General features: G+C 38.2%; 1 non-coding gene across 1 annotated transcript; it reads left to right on the top strand.

The window, feature by feature from the left end:
• Window positions 1–19,761: 19,761 nt before the first annotated feature.
• TRNAF-GAA (transfer RNA phenylalanine (anticodon GAA)) lies at window positions 19,762–19,834 on the top strand. Its single transcript has one exon. It is a non-coding gene; the product is annotated as a tRNA-Phe (tRNA).
• The last annotated feature ends 2,664 nt before the right edge of the window (window positions 19,835–22,498 follow it).

The following is a 22,498-nucleotide window of genomic DNA, read 5'->3' as shown; positions in this document are numbered from 1 at the left end:
ACACTGCTGAGTATGCCAATTTGATGTCGAACTGATCAGTGTACCGCCTCAGCGGCAAGTTATCAAATTGTCTTCCATGATCAAAGATAAAGACCTTCGGAATTCTGAAGCGAGTGATAATATTCTGCCAGATGAACTTCCTGACAGTTTGCTCTGTAATGTTCGAGGTTGCTTCGGCCTCGATCCATTTGCTGAAATAGTCAATGCCGACTATCAGCCATCTCTTTTAGTATGGAGCATCTGGGAAGGGTCCTAAGATATCTAGCCCCTATTGAGCGAATGAAAGCGGATTCAAGATCGGCTAAAGATCTCGGGCTGGCTGATTGATGATTGGTGCGAATTTTTGACATTTCTCGCATCTTCTGACCAGCTCCTTAGCATCTGAGATCATGGTGGGCTAATAGTAACCTGCCCTAATGCCTTGTGGGCCAAAGTCTTTCCCCCAATGTGGTTCTCGCAGATGCCGAGGTGAATATCTCGAAGGATGTAATCAACATCTGTTGGTCCCACGCACTTCAGCAATGGGGCTGAGAAGGATTTTTTCAGAAGTTCTCCTCTGAAAATAATAAACCTTGAGCTGGTTCGCTTCAATTTGGAGGCTAAAATTCTATCCTCAGGAATTTCTCCCTGAAGTTTGTAAGATAAGATGGGGTCCATCCAGCTCGGCTCATGGTCGACGCAGCACACTTCGGGTGCTTCGTCAACACTTCTTTCTTGGTGCACTTCCACATATACAGATCGGTTCAGCTCAGTTAGAGTTGAACTAGTAAGTTTGGAGAGTGCGTCGGCTTGTGCATTCTGACCCCTTAGGATCAGTTCAACTTCAAAAGTTCTCAGCTTCGCGATGATGGTTTTGATCTTTGCGAGGTAAGCTATCATAGAGGGTTCTTTGGCCTCATATTCGCCTCGGATCTGATTTGCGACGAGCTGAGAGTCTGTTTTTAGGCAGACATGCTCGGCTTCCAGTGAGATGCACAGTTCCAGGCCAGCGATTGCTGTCTCATACTCGGCTTTGTTGTTCGAAGCTTGAAAGAAAATTAGAGTGCATAATCAAAGGATTTTCCTTCAGGAGAGGTTATCACTACCCCCGCCCACGAACCATTTACGGTGGAGGATCCATCCGTAAAAATGGTCCAAACTTTCTTTTCTTCATCTAGTGTCTCCTAGTACGAGCATTCGGCCAGGAAGTTCGCTAGGGCTTGAGCCTTGATGGCTGCTCTTGGTTGGTAGCTGATGTTGAACTCTGTGAGCTCGAAGGCCCACTTAGCTAGCCTATCAGATTTTTCAACTTTGCCGAGGACTTTTTCCAGCGGCTGATCAGTTAAGACCACTATTTGATGGCAATCACGGCCTTAGATTCCGAGCAGCTACCACTACTACATACGCAACTTTTTCGAGTAGGGGGTAGCGAGTCTCGGCATCCGTCAGAGTGTGGCTGATGAAGTAAATTGGCTGCTAAATTTTTTCTTCTTCCCTCAGCAGCATTGCACTTATAGTGGCTAGGCTGACTGCCACGTATAAGTACAGAGTTTCTCCCTCGGCTGGACGAGCCAGTGTTGGGAGCTGAGCTAGATGCTCTCGAAGCTGCTTGATGGCTTCTCTTTGCTCATCTTCCCAGATGAGTTCTTTGGTTTTTGGGAGTTTCATAACTTTGAAGAACGGCAACCCCTTGTCAGAGGCTCTAGAGATGAACCTTGACAAGGCGGCCATTCTTCCGGTGAGCCGCTGAACATCCCTCTTTGTTTTCGACTCAGGAAGATTGAGCTCTTCTTGCACCTTTAACGGGATTAGCATCAATTGATAGGAATGGTGTCCTTCGAACAAATGTATTATTCCGATAAAGGGTTCGGAGCTATTGAAAAGCTATTTATTCAGTAAGTTCAAGTGATCGAAATGCCTAGGTGGAGGCCGCTTCCGATTCGTAATATTAATGTATAATTAATATTACAGCTTAATCTTGACTGAACCTTTCGGGTCACACCTAAGCAACTAACGTTCCGACACGAAGAATTAATCTGAGAGGAATTAATGAGTCACTCGAGTATTGTGAACAAAGACATCGGATTCCGAGCTTAGAGCGTCAGAATCGAATCTTAAAAGTCGAGCCAAAATTTAGGAATTAGCGAGGCGGGAGAATGCTTCAAGTAACAAATAAAAACACTAGCCGCGCGAAAGGCTAGGGAAGCGCGCCAAATAGAAGTGCGCCACGTGGCAGCGTACATGGCAGCACACGTGGCAGCGCGCCACGTTGGCAGTGCCATGTGGCAAGGGCCGCGGACCAGGGTGACGGGTCATGGACGCGGGCCGAAAGGTGGCGGCCCAACCGAACCCAACTTGGGGATCAAGGTTGGGTGCCACATGGTTAGCTCACAATGGATGTGAGTTGCCTTGGGGAGCAAGTGAGGAAGTGGTCCTCTCCTAACTATGTGACACTTGTTACTTAGTTATTCCTTGGTTTATTTAAATATGAATTGAATTCAACATTCTTCCCATGTGGGATCTTTTTGTGAAAAAGTCCCACATTGAAAGATGAGAGGAATTCACAAGGAAGCACTCCTTATAAATAGCCAAGGCATACCTTGGGATTGTTCACTTGAGTAAGAGCTTAATTAGGCATCTCCACTTGAGAGAAAACCTATAAGCTCATTAATTACTCGGGTAATCTTTTTGGTCGGACTTGGCTCCTTCAAGTAGTAGACCGGTCGGGTTGAGTTGTGGGTGGACTTCGCTGGAGGTCCTTGCCATTTGTGAGGCTCGGCTTTTCTCAAGTAAGAGCTCTATCCGGTTGGGAGAAGCACGCTACAAGGGTGTAGGGAATATTTCAAGCATCCCACACTTGAGCCCCACTGTGATCATACACTTAAGCATGGTGGCGTCCAAAGGGAAGGAAGCTAGAGTAAAAGAGTCACCAACAAGTTTTAGGAACTTGTAAACCGTTCACAGGGTGAAGGTTACACCCCTTCACGATCCATGAGATAGCTAACTCCATAGTGGTCTGGAACCATGACTGGATATTCGGGGATGAAGGTACAAATTCAACCTAAAAGAGACTGAACCTGCCCTAAATAGGCCTCTACTTTATTCTTCTCATATTCATATGCGCTTTCTGACTAACATACAATCAATATATTAATCCTAAACCTATTTATCTATGTTGGTTGAATATTAATGCACAAATAAATCTATTATTGGAGATCACTTGAATTATAATCATATTAGCCTAAACAAGATTATTAATCTTATTAAGCGTGATTTCAAGTAAAAATTCCCTTTAATCCTGCAAGAGAGTGTGTGATCAAGCAACAACAACAATATATATCAAGCAACATAATGACAATAAATCATCATCATAATAACAATCAATAAAGCATAATAATATTAGCAAGATCCTAGGCATGATACTAATAAGATTAATAACAAATCAATCCTAGCATGTCACTAAACAATAAAGATCAAAGCTTTATCCCTAACATGATACTAACATGATATAAGAAATAGGAGGCATCTTAAACATGATACTAGAAAGCAATAAAAGCATCCTATATCAAAATAATATGAACATTATTTCTATATCAAAAGAATAATCAAGCAATTAAATTACTTACTTCGATGCCTCGTATCTCTTTCTAATAACAAAATACACACGTTAGTAACTTCAAGGAAAATATCAAACACTTAATTTAAATAATTGAAATAGGGATTTGGGACCAAACCCTCAGAAATTATCAACCTTTCACGTCGAGGGCGAAGGCAACTTCAAACTTGGTTAGGTGTGTCTAGAACTCGTGAATGAGGAATTTTGTAAAAAGGGAAAGATTAGAAAGAGGGAGAAATAATAAGCTATTAGCTTGAGACAATTAATGATGATTGTTGATGATGAAAAACAGGGAAATACAACCCTATTTATAGAGAAAATAGTCCGAAAACACTAAAAAAGAATTAGAATTTGAATCAGAATAAAACTGGCTCCTGTCGCGAACGACAGGACCCAGCACGAAACGACAGAGATCACAGATGGCGACAGAGTCTGTCGTCGTGCGACAAGTTTGTCGTTTAGCCCTGGTTTAAAAGATAAAACGCGCTTTTGTACGAAATCTTTTTCCTAATATAATTAAGCAATTAAACTCCGTGTTTATCAATTTTAAACCAGATTTTATCATAATAAAACACTTGTTTTATTTCAAATCAAATTCCATATTCTTAAAAGATAATTATCAATCCTAACGTCATTAGAACTCAAAAACCTTCTAGATTATTCTAGAAGATTAGAATTAATCTTAATAATATTAAGAATAATAATTAATGGGCCCTCCACTAGATCATTGGGCCATAAAACTATTTCAGACCCAATTTAGTATTTTGGCCATAACTTTCTCATTATTCATAGGAATTGGCTTATAAAATATCATTGGAAAGCTCTTTGTGAACCCGATCCAACTCCACCATTATTAGACCCTTGTTATGGACCAAGCTAAATTGGACTAGCATATTTTCATAAATAGGGTAGATTTTTGAAAACAAAAGGAAAGATCTTTAACAAACCGCATCACGAGACTTTCCACACTTTCACTTCGTTCGATAATCAAATGACGTGAAAAGTATTCATCACTGGGTTTGGTTTTTTGGGGAGACACATTTGGGTGTCTACAAAGGGTAATTTAGTATTTTATCTATTCTTTATTTATGCATTTTGTTATATTAATTGTGAGGTTGTTCTTTGGCTCGGGTTTTATTTCCACGGTGAGTTGGACTCATCGAAACCCAACAGCGGTATCGGAGCCTTGCTCATTTATTTTTAAAACAAATAATTTTCAAGGTGTTTTTTATGATTTATTTTTCTGGTTTATGTTACTAATTAGATTAGTAGCTCGGTTTTATTAATTTTAAACCCATTTTAAAGTTAATTTTTAGCCCTAAACCTAGATTTTCGCCCAAAAATAGTGAATTTTGGGTGGAAACAGCATTCTGGAAACGTTTTAACCCTTTTAGGACTGTAAAAAAGGCCAAAATCCGACCAGAAATGCCTTTTTTCGAGGGTTTTTCGTTTTTGACGAAATTTTTTAAATCTTTTAACCTTGAATCTTAATGGCATATTTATGGTGATTATGTATATGGTTCTTTCCTTAATGTTTCTGTTTTTTTTACCTCTTTAAGCATGGTTACTTTGTAGTAACTAGTGCTTGAAAGATTGGTTAAATTTTCACATAATTGCAAATCCATTGCATTAAGTGTAAAAAAATTTATTCTTTGAGGCTTCTAAGTACTAAAGATCCAATATTTAATTGTTTTAAGTGGGTTGAACTTTGAGTTACTAAATTCCATGAATTTTTGTTTAACTTTTGATTTAATCATTTGTTAAGTTGATTGGAATCATAAAGTTTCAATCTTGTGATAGAAATTTCATTTATCTTCATATTGGAAGATATAATTTTTCAAGGATTCACAAGTAAGTTGGAATCTTTATTTGAATTTTATGTTCATAATTCCAACTCCCCTTTATTTTGTCAAATCTCATAATTAATTTAAATTAAATAAATTAATAGTGAGTAATGCCCTTATTTCTTTTATTGCACCAAGTTGAACCAATTTTGTTAAAGAATAGTTCTTGGGAATAATTTTGGTTTTGTGCACTTTGATGAATTTTATTTAAGATGGACTTGTTATAATTTTTCATTTTGCTCATTCAATTAATTCTAAAATCAATTTGGAATTAATTAATTAAATTCACGCAAAATTCGATTTTTAAATCCCGAGTCTTGGGCACGATAACCGAGGCAAAACCACCCTTTGGCTAGCCAGGCTGCACAGCAGCCCGCATGTGGCTGCCAAGAGGTGGCTTCCATGTGTACGCTACCATGCGTGGCTGCTGCCTGCTGACCAGCAGCATGGCGCGCCATGGCCAGCCAGCAAGCCGCAGTTCAGCACAGCAGCAGCTGCTAGTGAAGCGCGCTGCTGTGCGCGCATGGCTGTGTGTGGGGTGGCTGGGCATGCGTGGTGCTGCCTTGGTGCGGGCAGTGAGTGTGTGTGTGCGTTTTGGTGCATTGCGAAAGGGGCAAGCAGCCTCGTGTGTGCTGCCTTGCACCTTGCAACCCGCAGCAAACGCTACTACGCTTGGCACCTAGCAGTGTTGTGTTGGGGTGGTGCGTGTGCACGCACCAAGCCGCATTGCCTGGGGCTGCTAGGCAGCCTTGGCTAGCAGTGGCGCGCGCCTAGCTAGTGTAGGTGCGCGAGACACTTGCGTGCGGTTGGCCACGTGTTTGCAATTTTTGCCGTTTTAATTATTCTAATTAATTTATTTATGTTTGTTTTAATTATTTTAATTAAATTTTGGAGGCTAGGCCTCGATTTTTTGAGAGGCATTTGCAAAATTAATTTTGGCAAAATTTTGGGCTTACCGGCTTAATTAATTGGATTAATTAAGATGGGTGCGGAATTTAGTGGGAGCTTCTATTTTAATTGCGCTAAATTACATAATCGGTTAAACAACTTTGACTAGTTTTAATTAAGCGCGTTAATTGGATTAACCACCTAATTAGTTACTAGAGTACGCGTGTTTGTGCATTGTTACTTGTTTATCGTTGTAACATGCATGGGCTATTCACAAATAGTGAATGGATGAATGGAATGTATATTCTCCTGCAGGTTTTACAAAAATGGCAACTAGTGGGGCCCGATTAGGATAGAAAATACGGACTGCGTTCCGTCATGTATTTTTGTAAATCTAAATACGGTCTGCGAACAGTTGAGTATTTTTGTACCTTAATATTTGGATTAGTCCTAATCGTAAATACTAGTACTTGCATTATTTTGGTTATGTTTTGAAGACGGAGGTTCTTGGAAGACGAAGCCTTGAAGTTGCAAAAGACGACCCTTGAAGACTTGCAGACTCAAGGGGTCATGCTAGTTGCCAAATGCATCATTTATTTATGTCTTCGATATATATTTATGATTATATATATGAATTATATGTTAGATGCATGTTTAGGATTTCGAATGTTGCGATGATGAATTAAGTTCACTTAAATCAACCAACATAGAAACCCTAGGTCCCTAAAATATTGAGTAAAATTTGCCATTCCAAAACAACACTTACCGACCTATTGAGAGTAGTGGTAGGCTACGCCAAAGCGAGGCATCACTATTCCTTTCTAGGATACGTAAGGCATACCGGGTATGCAAGTTGGTTTTGGTTATACTCAACGATATGAGTGATGGAGTCCTAACATGTCGTCGCAATGTGGATAAGTTGTTGAGAGAGCATTAGATGCGACGATTTATCTAACCAAGAGTGGCTTGGAGCCATTAGCAAAGAGTTGCTTACCTTAGAATATTGAGTGTTAAGACAAGCCAAAGCATGCTTAATCACTCATTGATTCTTTGGATCTTGGAATCGCCTTATTCTCGCCAAATGGGGACAAATTTATTGTGTGGATAAGACACTTAATAAGATTGAAAATTTGCATGAATGCTTTTAAATTTAAAACTTATTATGTTATTTTCTTGTCAAATGGTTATACATTGCACTTATATTTGTAGAATCCTAAATCAAATTATATTGTTTTAATTGATTGGTAAAGGAAATCTTGGAGAATAGTTCTCAAAGAAAGGCATTTGTAAAATACAATTCTCATAAATGACTTTTATAAGTCCGAAAGGACGGTTGGACATCATGTATTCAAAATATTAGGTAGTTTTGATAAACATGAAGTATTGAGTTGAAAACTCAAATTGTCAATGCTTGACAACTAACATATCTTTTCACTTTTATACACTAGTGAGTACAACTCATTGATGTATTTATTCAAGTGCGAATTAAAGGAAAAGATGAAACTTTGTTATACGGCGCACTATATGCTTAATTATGCCTAAAAAAGTATAAAAGTCAAAGATACTTAAAGAATTGGTTCTTAAAGGTTATGAGATGAAGTATGATAAGAAATATAGGAAACAAGGAACAAAGAAAAGGAATAAGATTCCATTTCTACTAAAGAGTTCATGTTATTAGAATTAACTTAGCAACTTATTGTCATCACAAGTATCAGATACTGCTTGAGTGTTCCACTTTGAAAGTGACCTCGAACTATTGAAGTTAAGCTAAGTTATTGACTTACAAGCTTAGAATGAAGCAAGAAGAGCTACATCAGTTGTAAGGTCGTATGCTTTGTTTAAAGACCTTTTAAAGACTAAGGCTGGAATAAATAATGGTTATTATTATGTTCCATAATCATCAAATAATCCGTTTACACACGGAAAGACTCACATTCAAAGTAAAGAGCAATATTTGCGAATTTATTTGAATGGCATGGTTGTCTAAACCATGAGTCAAGAATGCTTGATTATAAACATACATTTCTCTAACATGAATAACTCACAAAGTTCAAATCATAGGCATGATTTGTGTTCCGAACATCTTTAGCAATGTCACGTTAACAAGGACGTAATCAAGGCTATATAGGCTCTTGACAGTTGATCGATTCGGAATCATTCTAAGACAAGCAAGACTTACTTGTTAAAAACCGACAAAGTAAAGAGCTATTGTTCTTGACATAAGACAATTGACTCCGAAAGCTAAAGAGGATTCAATTACTTCAACGGTTCACGAAATATTTGAAAGAATATGGTTATATTCATCAAATGTGAACAAAGTTAACCTTGACTAGCTCAAAGGTTTAGTGAAGTATAGAATCGACTTGGCAAGATATCAAACAACGTCTAGATTAGATCGAGCGATGTTTGCTTAAGCCAAGCATTACCATCACAAAGTTATGAATTGAAATTTTCATAAATTACTCCACAAAGAACATAGTGTGTCTTCACGGAGACCTCGATGCCATTTGAAAATGACTCGAACAATGATGGATCACTTCCCTTCCTATAAAACTCTTAAATATTTGCACAAATGACTAATGTTACACTAAACAAAATGCCGGAGCTAAGAAAGGACACCATATTCAGTTATGGATAGAATTAACTTCTAAATGTCTTTTCAAGTATATGTTAAGGCTCTTAGCCTCAGTGGGAGCTCACTAGCTCAGTGGGAGCTAAGTGACTCAGTGGGAGCTCACCGGCTTAGCAAGAGCTAGGTGGCTTAGTGGGAGCTTAATGGCTCATTAAAGGCTAAGTTAGCTCAAGTGGGAGCTAACTGTTTGTTTCACAACGAACTTTTACCCAAAGACTATACACATGACTCTTTGTAAGCATTCAAGTGAGATTACCGGCATTACCTCCACAACCTAATTGCTAACATAATGTTTGTTGCTCTAAGTGGTGTCTTTCTAGAAAGTAACATATTTCCAAAATGACAAGTGAGAGGAAAATGAACTCGATGACTATCGAGCTTAGCAACAAACTAGAACTGAGAATCTCGAAAGACTCAAAAGGGCTTCATGAGAATGATTGACCAAGAATACTTAAAAGGACTTTACAAGTGCCTTAAAAGAGAATTCGTTACTCATAAAACTTTTGAAAAGTTGGAGTAAGATCAACATAATGAAAGGGCTTTGAAAGCGTCTTGAAACTTAGTGTTTGATGCAATTACCCCGTATAGGTATAGAATTCACCAAAGGTTTGGGTTGAATCCTATAAATTTTCTATTAAGTTAGAAATAAACCTTAGACTTACAAGCATATTATTTACTATTAGATAGTAAGGGAATAATGCCTTGTAAGATAGCTACGATAAATCCAAATTCCAAATAATGGTTTGAGGCCATAAAACCCGAAATAGACTCCATGTTTAAAACTTGATTAATTTGCATGAAGGGTAAAATACCCATCGATTGCAAATAAGTTTTCAAGGAGAAAACTAACAAATGTGGAAATGTATATGCATATATAGCTAGATTGGTTGAAAAGGATATAATTAAATTCACGGAGTTGATTTTAATAAAAACCTATTCACCAATCGGAATGCTAAAATTTTTTCGTGATTATTCTAGAAAAATTGCTCATATGAAATATGGCAAAATAGATACCAAAACCACCTTCCTAAAATAGGATTTTGGAAGTGACTATGAAAATAGTATAAGGGTTTTGAAAATATAAATAATACTAGATTTGAAAGCAAGCTCAAGAAATCCATTATGGGATTGAAGGTAGCATTGCATAAAGAAATTGGAACGTGTTTTCTCATAAAGTTAATAAAAGGATTGACTTATGGAGAAACATAGAAATTCTTGTGGATAAGAAGTTTAGTGGGAGCAAGAGTCAATCTTGTAAGGTCCAACAAGAAGTTTACGAACTCTATTGTGAAATAACTATCAAATTCTAAATGCTTAGATTTGAAAGTATTTTCGACAATAGGACCAAGCAAAGACGATACTTATTACATATTGGGAATTAAGATCTATTGTATAGACTTAATAAAATGTTTAAACGAGTAAAGGAATTTACCGTGTTAAACATGAATTGAAGGACTTTGAAAGGCTTTCGACCTATATGTATAAAAATATGTAAATGTTTGAACTAAGTATAAACTAGGCTAAATACTAAGTCAAACAAGAAAGACTCTAGTAGAGACTTTCAACCATATCACATAGCAAACAGTTTAGCAAGACTCAGTGAAACTGGATGAGCTAAAATGTAACATGGATGGAATAATGTTGAGAATAATTCTACAATTAAATCCATCATGTACGCTACGATATGGAATCATCACACGACTTACTTGCTTAGAGTATGTGAAGTACGTATATAGTACCAATCAACTTTAATCTAAGTAATAGATCGTTAGATTATGATCAAGAACATCCATAGCACTTGAATAAGAGGATGAGTTCTTGACTCAAGGAAACAAATATAATTTGAGTATTAATGTTGCAAGCACAAACCTTAACAAGGAAGCCATTTGTAAGCACGAAGTAAGAAGCGTCGTGACTTGAGATTGGTAACATGGATGTGCATCCATGTGCAATGTGCGGAAATTTAAGGTAAATTTCCATTATCACAAGTAACTAGGGTATCCCAAATCACTGTGACCCGTTTGGGATAAAATCCAAGCAAAGCACCATTAGGAAGTCTACTGAAATATATGTTGAGAATATTTTTGTTGCCTTAAAGGAAATAATAAGAAAGTTGTTCTATGGAAAGTTTGTTATTGAACGTTGATGATTGTAGGTTGTCAAGTTGAAGATCTCAGATCATGAAGATGAGGCAATAAATCCTAAATCACATATAATCCATTATACTCTCAAATCTTATCAACTTTTTATGAAAGTGATCGATAATGAAGATGCTAGGATTTGCAAAGTAACTATAACTAAACCTATGCAATAAGTGAACGACAACATTCACAATTGCACGAAAGAAATCAAGCATATTAAATATGGGTGTGATTTCTATAAATGTTTTATAAAGAGTATTACTCTTAAAGCATTTGGAAAAACCATTTATCATAAGATGAACCATTCAGGTTTTGGAGTAATTTAATTTCATGCAATTTAATCATTCCGTTTCTATTTAATTGTGGTGTAGGATTAAATATTGAGTCCATTCGATTATGAGAATATTCAAAATAGGGTATCAAGACCAGTCTTGGATAAAGAAACACCTATTAAGTGAACATTGAATATTATAATAGAAAATTATCCCTAATCGAGGTCATTTAAATGATGGACGATTAATGACTGCTTGAGATTAGTGTGTAGTTTGATTTATAACACCGTTTCTTGTGCTACAAGGACATGATTGTCATAAATCATTTGCACATGTATTGGTTTAGGACCATACTGGATCGACCTATGAGAATACTTTAAGATATTTAAAAATCGTCATAAGTATACTTCTCATTATGGCTATCAGAACCTCTTTCCTCGACCATGAGTATTGTGAGTTCTCTTGTTTGAGTACTAGTCCGTTTTGATGTTAGTCAAACGTCTACCGTACATGGAGATTATAACGGCAACACTCAGACGGCTAGGTCTTCTTAGTAAGAGAAGCTTACATTATAAGACTAGAAATGTCCCCCTACTAATAATAGGGAACATGTCTTTGTTGTTTACAAGGCCTCTCGAAGAGCGAGACTGTGAAAATGCATGGCCGTGCTCGGATGGCTTTTAGAAATCATCTGTTTATTGACAATCAAACTCGGATTTCGAGAAACACTTGTGGACGTAATAAGGATGACGAATAATCTTACCTTATAGTTCATGAAGAGACATTAAGTGACATAGGAAAAAGGCTATACATTAAAAGCGCACTTGTCCGGAAGGACAAGTGGGAGATTGATAGGAATGGTGTCCTTCGAACAAGTGTATTATTCCGATAAAGGGTTCGGAGCTATTGAAAAGCTATTTATTCAGTAAGTTCAAGTGATCGGAATTCCTAGGTGGAGGCCGCTTCCGATCAGTAATATTGATGTATAATTAGTATTACAACTTAATCTTGGCTGAACCCTTCGGGACACACCCAAGCAACTAACAATCTGACACGAAGAATTAATCCGAGAGGAATTAATGAATCACTCGAGTATTGTGAACAAAGACATCAGATTCCGAGCTTAGAGCGCTAGAACCGAATCTTAAAAGTTGAGCCAAAATTTAGGAATTGGCGAGACGGGAGAATGCTTCAAGTAACAAGTAAAAACCCTAGCCGCGCGAAAGGCTAGGGAAGCTCGCTAAATAGAAGTGCGCCACGTGGCAGCCACCAAGTGGCAGCGTGCCACGGTGGCAAATCACCATGGTGACAGCGCGCCACGTTGGCAGCGCCATGTGGCAAGGACCGCGGACCCGGGTGACGGGTCATAGACGCGGGTCGAAAGGTGGCGGCCCAATCGAACCCAACTTGGGGCTCAAGGTTGGGTGCCACATGGTTAGCTCACAATGGATGTGAGTTCCCTTGGGGAGCAAGTGAGGAAGTGGTCCTCACCTAACCATGTGACACTTGTTACTTAGTTATTCCTTGGTTTATTTAATTAGGAATTGAATTTAACATTCTTCCCATGTAGGATCTTTTTGTGAAAAAGTCCCACATTGAAAGATGAGAGGAATTCACAATGAAGCACTCCTTATAAATAGCCAAGGCGTCATACCTTGGGATTGTTCACTTGAGTAAGAGCTCAATTAGGCATCTCCACTTGAGAGAAAACCTATAAGCTCATTAATTACTCGGGTAGTCTTTTTGGTCGGACTTGGCTAACCTCCAAGTAGTAGACCGGTCGGGTCGAGTTGTGGGTGGACTTCGTTGGAGGTCCTTGCCATTTGTGAGGCTCGACTTTTCTCAAGTAAGAGCTCCATCCGGTTGATCGAAGCACGCTACAAGGGTAATTTAGTCTTTTCTCTATTCTTGTTATTTATGCATTTTGTTATATTAATTGTGAGTTTATTCTTGGGCTTGGGTTTTATTTTCGCGGTGAGTCGGACTCATCGAAACCCAACATCAATCCCTCTTTTGCTGACCATGAAGCCAAGGAATTTCCCTGACTTGACGCCAAAGACACACTTCTTCGGATTCAGCTTCATTTGGTGCTTTCTTAAGGTGGCGAAGGTTTCGGCCAAGTCCGTGACATGGTCTTTATCTTCTTTGCTTTTAACAATAGAATCATCAACATAGACTTCCATGTTACGGTTTTTTTGCTTGGCGAAGACCTAATCTACCAACCTTTGGTATGTTGCCCCTGTAATTTTCAACCCGAAGGGCATCATTTTGTAATTGTATACCCCGGTGTTCGTAATGAATGTCGTTTTTGCTCGGTCGTTGGAGTGCATGAAGATCTGATGATACCCCGAGAATGCGTCCATGAAACTAAGCAGAGCATGCCCACTTGTCGAGTTGACTAGCTGATCGATCCTCGGCAAGGGATAGAAGTCCTTCAAACAAGCCCTATTTAGGTCCGTGAAGTCAACGCACATTCTCCAGGTGTCATTTGCCTTTTGAACCATCACCACATTAGCCAGCCATTTTGGATACTGGTAGGGTTTGATGAAGCCTGCATCCAGCAACTTTTTGACCTCAAATGCGATGTCTCGGTTCTTGCTTGCGGAATAATTCCGCTTTTTCTGCTTAACGGGCTGACACGTGGGATCGACGTTAAGCTTATGAGAGATGAGGTTTGGGTCTATCCCAGGCATGTCAGCTGCTGAGAAATCGAACACATCTCTGTTTTCCCAAAGGAGTTGGATGAGCTCCACCCGGACATTCGGATCGAGAACCAGTCCGATAGTGACGCATTTTTCAGGGTCTTCTTCGGCCAACTCTATTGACTCAGTCTGCTGATCCAGCTCCATTTCTATGGGGCCGGATTCTTCGCAATCGGGCCTGCTGTCAATATCAGCAGGTGTCCTAGACTTTTTCTTCAGTTGGCTCTCTGAGTCTTTCAGCTCAGATGAAGGACCAGCTTTTTCTTTCCCTGGCGAATTTTCTTTTGCCAGGGTTCCTTGGGCCAAAGGTTTAGGCCTTTTGGCTTTTTTGCACTTCGCTCCCTTTCTCTTTCTTTCTCCTCCTCATCCTCGTCGTCGTCGATCCGTGGATGGCTTGAGGTAGTTGCATCTTCGAGCTTCCTTTTGGCTGCCCTCGATTCTTTTAGGGTAACCGGCGTCTGAAACATAGATCATCATCTGATGGTACGTGGAGACTACCCCTTGAATCTCATGAATCATGGGTCTCCCCATAATCACGTTGTTTACAAATGGAATGTCAATGACCAGAAATTCGACCATAACGTTCCTGGCTGCTCCGTCGTGGCCGATGGTGACAAGAAGAGTAATTTTCCCGTCGGGATAAGTTGTAGACCCATTGAATCCCGATACTGGGCAGGGTACCGGGGGGAGATGCTTGGTCTTCAGCTTAATCTGATTGTAGGCCTTGCGAAACAAAATGTTTGCACCGCTACCACCGTCGACGAGGGTTCGCTAGACATTGTGGTTAGCCACAGTAGTGATTGATATGTCTATTTTATATAGTGATTTGCCCCCGTCCCTTGGTCGTATTTAGGAGTATTTTTGGCTCTTTAGAGCCACTTTTACTGCTAATGTGTGCTTTCTAGTGTTTTCGTAGTTTTGGTAGCATTTTGTAGGGGATTGCACATTTGGAGCATTTTCCCGGGATTATTTGGAACAACTACGAGCATTAGAGGAGTACGACCACCTTTCGTAGCCCAATGCCGGTTGGAGTCATCAAACCGATGACCAAGGGCTCGACTTTGAAGGAGCCGAGGCATTTAGACCGAGTATTCAAGTCCCGAAGTGGAAATCCGGATTGGGTTTAGGATTAAAGCCCAATCGAAGTGCCAACCATAGCCCAAGGCTTCGCCCGTCCAGATAGGCCCTCGCCCGAAGGCCCGCCCGGCTGGGCGGGGCGGAAGAGGAAAAAGGGCATGCTTCGCCCTGTCTCGCGCCAGGCTGGGCGCGAGATATGCACAACTGATGAAAAAGGAGGGCCCGCCCGGGCGAGCTGGCGCCCGACCGGGCGCGTGTCTTGAAGAAGGAATCCGGCGATAACTTAGATTTTAATTAGGATTTGTAGGTTTTGAATAAATACGTTTTAGTTGCTTTTGATACAATTACCTCTCTTTCATTAGTTTAATCTTCTCTTAAGCTTAAAATTTTCTCTTGTTTCTCTCTCTACAACTCTTGATTTAATTCAATTCATTATTTCCGTTAACTTTGGTAACAATTTCTTCCCTTTTTATTTCAGTAATTTATTTGCTTTTGTTCATCATGTTTTGCTTGATTGCTTTGATTAATTTAGATTTAGTTATGTGTAGAGTAGATTATTTTCTAGGGTTGTGGGGATCCATAAATAATATTAAGGGGTAAATTATTATTGTTGATTGTCAATGCTAGATTAATTTCCTATTGATTGATTTAATGCTATGCAATTAGATTAGGCATGGTTTAATCGTATGAGTTTAGCAATATTAATTCGAGATTCGACAGATGAGAATTGATGTTTAGGTTTAGTTTCAATATGTAGGTTAATTTATAAATGGTTAAGTCAAGATTCGACAGATGCGATTTAATACTGGTAGATTAATTCTGCAATTGTAATACGTAGCGAAAGCCCTTTATGATCTGATTAATTGATGCATTGATGATTGATTATTGTATTTTACCCTGGAATATTGTTTATTGGTGAACCTATACCCTAGGCTTTTATTAATTGATTTCTCCCTTCTTTCATCTCCCTTAGTTTAATTTATCATATCTATAATATAATTTAGTTACTTAATAATTTAGATTATATTAATTAATTAGGAATAGGAAGACTTGTTTCCTTGTGGTTCGACCCTTTTTCCCTATCTGCACAGTTAAAGGAACTTAGGAATTATTTTTGACTAGGTGATACGACTTTATCCTGTCAATGATGATCACCAGAGGATCTTCGTGGGGGTATGTCACCCCCCAGCAGTCTGCGGCGATGAACGTCATGTTCAGCACCGGATACTGAGGTGGTCGGATGTCAACGTTGTTTACATGATGGGTCAGCGCCCTCAAGTAACGTTTTCGCTCTCTCCGGGAGTTGGTCCCCCCGAAAATGGCGAGGATTGGAGGATACATCTCCTTTTCTTGCGTCTTGTTCTTCCGGGGGAAGTCTATTTCTTGCTAAGAGTCTTTCTCGGTCTTCTCAGCTTTCTTTTCCTCGCGGTGGTCCGTGAGGTATTTTTTTAAGTAACCTTTTCGGACCATATCCTCAATCTGATCCTTCAATTGGATACAGTCCTTGGTGTGATGTCCTGGTGACTCATGGAACTCACACCATCGGTCCTTGTACTTCTGCTGATGCCACTGTGGGAGTGGCCTCGGCTTTTTATATTTTTGCTCATCCTTCGTCACGCTATAGATCTTAGCGCGAGGAAGGGCGAGAGGAGTGTAGGATTTGTATCTGCCCGTATGTGGGGCAGACTTGCCTTTATTCAGCTCAGTTGCTGAAGACGGTTCTGAGGCTTTTTCCTTCCCTTTCTTCTAGCCTTGACCTTCGGACTGTTGTTGCTTTCCTTTCCCAGCCCTTGCTTGGGGATGGGTCTTTGTTTTGTTCCATTCCTCGGCTCGGATGAATTTATCCAAGGCATCCAAGGCTTCCTCCAAGGTCCGCAGGGGATGCATGACCATTAAGTCAAGGAACTTGCCAGCTTATAGTCCGTTTTGCAAAGCAAAGACGGCTAGCCCTTGGTCCAGACTTATGATTTCGGACTACTCGTTGCTAAAGCGAGTCAGATAGTCTCGGAGACTCTCGGTCTCTTCTTGCTACAGGCCCATGAGCTCTACAGTCATTTTCTCTCGGCGGTTTGCCGTAGAAAACTTGCTTCTGAACTTGGCGGACAGGTCGTCCCACCCAGTAATCGAACCTTACTGGACTCCCTTGGTGATCCATGCTTGCGCGACACCCTTGAGAGTGGTGGGAAAGTATTTGCACCAGGTCGATTCGGACCTAGGGTTCAGATGCATATGCCCCTCGTAGGAGGCGATATGGTCCTTCGGATCCGAAGTTCCATTATATGTAATGTGCGACGGGATTTTCACCGTCGGCACATGCTCTTCCATAATCCATTTTTCAAATGGAGAACTGGTGGGAAGCATTACGGCCTTTCCCTTGTTCCTAGCCGTTAGGACCTCGCTCCGCCCTCTTAGAGAGGTAAAAGTGGTTTTCGTCCTTGACTGGGAAGACTCAGGATACGGCTCAGTGTAATCGGGGTAGGAGAGGCGACTATGCTCGCTCAACTCCCTAGAGCCTAGACGTTCGTGAACGCTTCGGCGAGCAGGATCAATTCGTGTCGAGGTAGAATTGTTGCTTTTGTAGCTGCGAGAATCGAGATGGGTGGATTCTCCAAAGAACTGGGGGTTCCTTTTTCTCTCCCTGTCATTCCTCCAGGTATCCTCCTCCCATTTGTCCCCCAACTCTGTGAAGGATGGAGGCTTTCCTCCCTCCCCTTGATCGGTTCTCCTTCGCAGTTGTCTTGGCTACGGAGGCGAGCGATCGCGAGGTGGTGGCATGGTGCCATCTTGGGCCTTCATGACCGCCATGAGGGTCGCTATAACTCTCTCCACCTCTTCTGTCGAGGGCCCCGTTTGAGGAGTCATCGGCTGTGAGCGAGAGTGGATGCTTTGAGGATGACTCTTAGCATCTGATCGGCTCTGGTGATAAGAGCTTGTCCGCTGTCGAGAATGACGAGGCGGAGATGGAGATGGAGATTTCTTCGAGGGTATCTCCAAGCTGAGTCTTCCGGAGGATTGTCCGCTTGGTGGGGGCAATGGAGACGGAGATGGCGCGGAAAGTGGACCTTTCCCCAAAGCCATCGGGTTCTTCCTCGAAGGGGAAGCACCGGATATGTTGACATTCTTACCATTCTTGCGGTTCTTAGCCATTGCTACTAAGATTATGTAGAACGATTTAGATTGGCTTGTTTTTTGAAAGTCTTCCCCACAGACGGCGCCAAATTATTTCAGGTGAAAACAATGGGACCTTCGGTTAGGTCCTTTCTGGTGGGATAAAGACTGAACTCGGTCCAAGTGATGGTTGGGCTGAGGATTTCCTGCACAGCAAACACACATAAACTAGCCTTGGGGGTTGTGCCGAGGAAGGCCCCTCCGATGACGAAGTCAATACAGTGTTTAGAGAGAAAGCTATGCAAGAGAATTCATTGCCCGAGGCTCTAAGTGAGTGAATGTAGAGAGAGAATTGATTGCTTTTATACCTTGACATAAGGAGGAGAATGGGCCTTGAGTAACATGGGCTGGCCACGTTGACTGGGCCTATGACTGACTCGGCATGGAATGGAGAGTTCGTTGAACCTTGACTTTGGGCTTATTATTGAATCATTTATGGACTGGCCCAATTAGAGTAAATTGGACCCAAACATAAAGTAAACACATGGACCAAGTCACATTACCCCATTATTTTCCTTAGATGTATATAATAAATGGGAAGAACTTCATGGATCGAAGAAGTATAATATTTATAATAAATGAGAACATGAATATTTTCCCAATCATTATCCTTCTTCTAATTTACTACTCCGTAGTATGAATACTTTGGTAATGCTTCTTTTTTGACATGGTAATACTCCAAATTTTCAACCATAATCGGGACTTAACATCTTACCTAATATTTTCCGGTATGAATTATAGTAATGTTGCATAAACCTTTCCCAAAGAGCTAGCTTAGATCAGATAGAGCCATCCTAATGATGGAAAAACTTCCTCATTGTAGAAGGAATAGAATGAAAAATTATTAAATCCAACCCTATAAAGCTACTAGATAGAAAAATATTGCAAAAATTACAATTTTCAGTCTTTTCACTTGTACAAATAATTGGATGCCTCTACCAAATCCATATTGGAGGTTAGGGTAATAGGGATTGAGGGAGAGTAAAACAATGCGTAATGGTATATTTTCAAATATATTCTCTCTCCAAAAAAAAAAAAAACCAATGTATTACAATAAGAAAAAAAAAATCTAAGCTTTAAAATAGGTAAGTTACCCTAATATGTCATGCACAATTTCATTTAAAAAAAATGCCATGCACAAAAGGTTTTGAAATTTGAATCTGACATACAACGAACTATGAGATCGAGGGACAGTAAATTGCAAATTTGCAACTATTTACATTACGGAGTAATAATTACAGTTGGTAAATTTCGATCAATTAATTTCAATCAATTAATAAAATTTGAAATGGATGTAGGGAAAAGAGAAAAAAAAAAAAAAAAAAAAAAAAAAAAAAAAAAAAAAAAAAAAAAAAGGTGAAATGCGCTTCTCGGTAATTTTGTTTTGTAGCGAGTCCTCAGTAATAGAGTATTACAATTAATTTACCAGAAGTAATTAAATTGCGGGGATAGCTCAGTTGGGAGAGCGTCAGACTGAAGATCTGAAGGTCGCGTGTTCGATCCACGCTCACCGCATTTTTTTTCTAATTTCATCATTTTCTGTAAGGGTAAAAAAAGATAAATGCTTAACCATGATATCATCTAAAATTTATTTTCGATCCACGCTCACCGCATTTTTTTTCTAATTTCATCATTTTCTGTAAGGGTAAAAAAAGATAAATGCTTAACCATGATATCATCTAAAATTTATTTTACTTTCAAACTATAACCGTTAACCATTAATTATAATCGTTAAATTATACAAATTCTAAATCCAATGTTGGTATGTATACTCATTTAGGAGAATAGGAGGTTATATTGATCTTAATTGTGCAGTGATTGTACAATTTTAAACTTGTGTTTTTAGTTTGTGGGGATCTTTATACTTTGTAAATTTTATCTTTATACTTTGTAAATGCTTAACCATGATATCATCTAAAATTTATTTTACTTTCAAACTATAACCGTTAACCATTAATTATAATCATTAAACTATACAAATTCTAAATCCAATGTTGGTATGTATACTCATTTAGGAGAATAGGAGGTTATATTGATCTTAAATGTGCAGTGGTTGTACAATTTTAAACTTGTTTTTTTAGTTTGTGAGATACAGATCTTTATACTTTGTAAATTTTATCCAAATTTACATAAAAAGTAGCGTAGTTAGAGAAGGAAATGACAATCACTCAATTTGTGGTTCCAATACTGCGGTGTATCGTGTACATGGTACTTAACTTTTTTTCAACAATCACTAATCAAATAGTCAAAGTTTGATAAATAAGGGATCAAGGATTAAGGGTATAATTGATTGAAACTTCAATATTTTAAGAGGGCATGACATTGGACAAGTGCTATACAAATTATCTTGTTTAAAAATATTAGTATTGATATAAGAGGTGTTGTCAATACCTAATCTGATATTCGATTTGAAAATAAGGTACTTGATCTGAAATCCGACAATCAAATTCAATTATAAGCATCATTAGAAAAAAAAAAAAAAAAAAAAAAAAAAAAAAAAAAAAAAAAAGGATACACTTTTAGAGAAGAAAACACAAAGATTCAAGAGAAATGTAAGTATTAATAAATTTAGTTCCTAGTGGATTTTTTTGTTTTTTTAATAAATGTTATTTCCATTTTATATATTAGTATACTGCCATATACTCATATCATAGTTTGGAGTGGAAAAATATTTTGATAAATGTTTATTTTTATTTTGGTAGATATAATATTTTGATAAATGTTTATTTTTATTTTCGTAGATATCTAATCACATAATAGTATATGGTTATTCACTCATTCATAATTTCACATATTAACATATGATTATTAAAATTTTGATAAATGTTCATGTTTTTGTCATCTTCTTCAAATATTCCTTGTTCATTTCCATTTTGAATTTCAATATATGTTTTCTCATATGGACATATGATTAATCACATATTGATAGCTTCAAGAGTGTTTATTGACATAATTATTTTACGTGTATATGTTCATTGATCATTATCTTTCATGGTCATTTTCAAACTAATATATGTTCATTTATATATTAATATATTTCATATTCATATTGAATTACGTAAATATGTTCATTTATATTTTAATAATTGTTCATTTTCATATTAATAGATGATCATTTTCACAATTGTACATGTTCATATATATATCGGTAGATGTTAATTTTCATAACAATACTGTTAACTTCTATACTCATCCTTGTTTATATTCATATGAAAAATGGTAGATGTTAATTTTCATATATTTCAACATTTATTCTTGCTCAAATCTAATACAATATTTTTTTATTAGTTAAAAAAGAATCGTGCATACAGTGAGTTAAATCGCACAATATCAAGGAAAAAAGAAAAATGACAAAAAGAAGGAAGTAAAGAAGGCATGAAGTCTTCAAGCAACATGAACCACTAACACAAGCTTGAATTTTTCCGAATTTGGGTCGATAATTTTATTGTGTTTGATAGTATACGTGGAACTGTATTTTACTTTAATATCCAATTGTTCAATTTTTGGTGGTATCCGAATTATTTTGATTTTATACTTTTTTTTTTATTTTTCTTTGAGTACTACTATAAATAGTCCTCTAGAAACACAAATTAAAAAATATACTAATTTGAAGATTTCATGTTGTATTAATGTAATTAAACATTTAATAATTATTATAAAGAAATGAACATTTAATAATACAAAAGTGAACATTTACAGTAATGAAAATGAATATTTTATAGGTGATTCTGGACTGAAAAAACAACCAATCAAGATGACGTCATTAGGAAAGAGTGGGGGGCGTAGGCATCTCTGCCTACTCCGGGGTGTAGGCAAAAATTTGTAGGACATTATTATTTGGTTTAGTACATGGGTATCATTTTTAGTGTCATTAATTATTAGATCCTCAATCTGATATGGAGTAATGCTATCAAGTTCAAGTACCCGACACAAGCTCACCACTTGATTTAGGCGTGTAATAACTATGAAGTATATTGGTACAATTGAGAGTGTTAGTTCTGATCATCAATTGACCTGAGATGTTGAGTCCGATTGAGCTTAGTCATTTCAGATTTGAGTTATGCAGATAAACTTCTAGATTAGATAATTTTGAATTAGGTCAAATAGTAGTTCGAATTGAATCATTTTTTGACACCTTTGAGTAAAACGTTGGTGAAAGCTACTAGTGACCTAAATACA

This window comes from Chenopodium album, chromosome 13 (assembly GCF_948465745.1).
Source record: "Chenopodium album chromosome 13, dcCheAlbu1.1, whole genome shotgun sequence".
NCBI classification, from domain to species: Eukaryota; Viridiplantae; Streptophyta; class Magnoliopsida; order Caryophyllales; family Amaranthaceae; genus Chenopodium; species Chenopodium album.
Note: the sequence above shows the minus strand (reverse complement) of the source record. Positions and strands in the feature narration are given on the sequence as shown.